Below are 3,627 nucleotides of genomic sequence, written 5' to 3' on the forward strand. Positions count from 1 at the left end.
TGTTCACAGGTGCCTGAAGTGCAGAGCAGAGGGTCGTTGGTGCAATTGGGAGCACCTGTGTGCAGGGCTCCCAGAGAAATTAGATGCCGGTCTCCAGTTTGGGGAAGAGCTCTCTGCTCACTGTTTGGTTTCTGTTTCAGTGTTGGCTGTGTTTTTGGTTTTACACCATACAACATTGCTTCACCATACCTTTCATACATCCACTCACCTACACTACTGATAATGCTGAATTTCACACTCCATGTTTGTCTTGTATTTGGTATAATTAAGTTATTTCAAATAAATGTGAATTTGCTTTTTAAATGCGTCAGAGTGTGTCTCTTTTTGCCATGGCCCTTGAGCCATAAACTATTCACTAAATTCTGCTGATCCCCCCCCCCCACCCCCCTGAGTTTACCATCAACACACAGCTCGCCATGAAGGAATGTGTGATAAACTGATGTGATCACAAAAAAGGGCCCTTTAGTTCCACAAAGTTGAGCCGGTTGTCAATAGTCGATGTGTTTTCCTTTAGAAATTTTTTTGAAATGATTTTTTTGCTCTGGAAGCAATGCATTCCATTAAGTTTTTACAAATGCAACTGCACCAGATGTCCCACTCTTGCCAAAATCAGATGGAAAATTGGAACTGTAATTAAAGCCGATTGTTTTTTTGATTGTTTTGATTGTTTTTTTTTTTTGGAGACTCCTCATTTAGTGAAAACATTGTGTCACTTTTAATTGGTGCTTTCTGAAAGTTATAAGCACTTTCTTTTATTTTCTTTTTGTTCCATCATTCATCTGGCTGTTGAAATTTTCTTTTCTCTTTTAGAACACTCAATCTTACTTCATCACAAAGTTCTCTCTCTCTAGCTGTATACAATGTATATAATTTATCTACACATGCACTGATTCTGTATTTTTCATTGTTCAAAAAAAGGACATTTGTGTTTTTAAAACTGGCTTCACATAGTGATGTTGTCTTATCTAAAAGATGGGGAATTACATTTAGTTTTTTCTGTTTATCCAAATATTGTCATGGTTCTGTGTTTCTGTCTCTGTTTTTCCTTGTTGGGCCGCCAGATGGCGGCACTTCTGTTTTGTGTCCTGCTCGTTCCCTTGTTGGTTAATTGTGTTATTGCTTTCAATTATTTTATTATTGTTTCTGCTTGTGTCTCGTTGTTCCCACCCTGTCCTGGTTTGATTGTTAATTGTGCCCTCCTGTGTCTTGTTGGTTCTGAGTCTATTTAAGTCCTTTGTCTAGTTGATGCAGGTTCTGGTTCCTTGTGTTTGACTTTGTTTCTGCCTGTGTTTCTACAGGCATTCCTGCTTGTGTTTCCGTCTGCGTATATGTATCTGCCTGCTTGTGTTCTGCCTGCCTTGTGTTCCGTCTGCCTGTGTTCTTCGTGCCTGCGTTTGGACCTGCCTGTGTTCTGCCCTGTTTGTGTTCTGCCTGTACTGTTTCTGTTCCCTGTAACTGCAGCGCTTCTGAGTTTAAGAGTTTCTAGTTGTGCTTGTTTTGATTTCCATTACGTGTTTTTTTTTTTTGTTTTTTTTTGACTTGAAAGAATTGAGGAAATATTGGGTAGCATTGCTCTGGAATACATCTTATTTAATTTCGGTGAGGCAAGATAGCCTATATTGTTTGTAGTACCTTAACTTGGTGTCATTTTGATATCAATACTTTTAATGGCAGGCCTGGATTTTGACTGTCTGAATGAATGAGTTATAGACGGTGTATGTCTTGTACGTGTGAGTAACTTGGCATTTTTGTACATTGAAAACGTGTTTTTGATGAGATCATTTCTTTTTGCAAAGCTTTTTATTATGAGAGTGAGAAATGCGAAGTGACGTGTACCGTGTAGCAGTTTCGGTTTGCTATGTATGTAAAACAGTGGCTGTGACAAAGGGTGCGGTGGCGTAAACGCATCATAAGCGCAGGTGAAATATGGCCAGTGAATGTACTCACGGATTTGACGGCCATCAAACGAGCCTTGATTGACAAAAGAATCAGCAAGTCTGTAGAATTAGAGCTCCCTAGGTCGCAACTTGTGTACCTTTCTGTCCTGCTCCGTCTGTTATTTCGTGGAGATGCACTTTTAGTGTTTGTAAGGTTTATAAGGCATTTTGATAGGCTTATCTGCAGGTGGGAATCCTCTTCGCTGTTTTGCTAAGCTAGAACCAGAAAAGTTGATAGCGGAGAATAGGAGCAGACGCATATGTCCCAGCAGGCTTTGCTTATGAGAAAATAACAACAGTGCGAGAGAAATTAGGATGAAATTATGAAATTGGGTAGTTGAAGCAATATGTTTTTAGCAGAATGGGCATGTAGATGAAGGTTGACATGATCACAGAGTATAGTGCGAAGTAAATGGAGTGACCATGAGCGAGCTTATTTTCCTTATCGAACGGTATATATAACAGTCGCTATAAAATACTCATTATGAATGTGTATGGTTAAGTAACGTGTGAAATCAATTGCACTCGTGTGTTTTTCTCGTGTTCAGTACTAGTAGTTATAATTATGAGTGAATCATGATTTTAAATGTAATGTTTTATTGGGGAGTTGCAGGACGTACATACGTAGTAATTGTTTGTATGTGGCTAGATGGAGAACTTGCTCCGGGCGCCGGCTGGTGATCCTCCAGTCCTCAAGGTGTGTAGGGGAGAAGGCCTCCCTCCCAAGTGAGGTAGCACTCCAATCCTTTCCCCAGCTCAAGTTCTGAGCGGTTCCTGTCTTTTCCCCCTGTCACACGGTCCACTTGAATCACAGTCGCACTGAGTTATTCTTTACACTTTCCAGTTCCTCACTTGAATTACAGTTGCACTTGAGTCAGTCTTCACACTTTCCAGTTCCTCACAATTATGCATCCACTTTAAGAGATTTGGCCCACGGCCGCTTACCGTCTCAGGTTCAGGTGTAGAGAGTCGCCAAGCGTAGCTCAGTAGGAAGCCCCAGCAAATCTGCCACTCCTGTGTTTGTGCTGGTCTAAAAAGCCTGCATGCTCATCAGTGCAAGCAGCTTCAGGTGGGCGGTGGCAGCCAATCCGTCAAGCAGCTTCAGGTGTGCTGCAGAGTGGAAAATTCCACCTACCTTCCCTCTGCTGCAGCCCTGTCCATAGTGCTGCCCGGTGTCACCTCCGTTGGTCTGCCTGGTGCTGTCCAGGGTCCTGAGTGTTTCCAGACTGTGGTTTGGCAGGTAACGCCCACTCACGACTTTTCCTAGCGGCCGCCGGTGTCGATGGGCTCGGCAATCCTGGTGGTCTCGTGGGGAGCACCGATAAAGGATCGGGGCGCCACAATATATATATATATATATATATATATATATATATATATATATTCCATTGAGTATTCACATTTAACTGTTGAAAATTGTTTAAATTGGTTTCTGAATTCTTTGAAACTATATCATTTTAACATTGTTGGGGCTGCTTGACACAAGTGCACAACATGAACTTAATCATTAGTCACCTAATTTTAGAAAACATTTGTGGCATTAGAATATATTTATTTATAGCTGAGACCTTAACTTTTAATTTGCTACTGATTTGAATATTCTAACATAAATCATCCTTAAGAAATACGGCAAAGGGTGTGCCCACCAGCCCCAGTCTCACCTACTGACCACTTCAGAAAAAAATCTTCC

This window comes from Anguilla rostrata, chromosome 5, assembly GCF_018555375.3.
Source record: "Anguilla rostrata isolate EN2019 chromosome 5, ASM1855537v3, whole genome shotgun sequence".
Classification (NCBI taxonomy): Eukaryota; Metazoa; Chordata; class Actinopteri; order Anguilliformes; family Anguillidae; genus Anguilla; species Anguilla rostrata.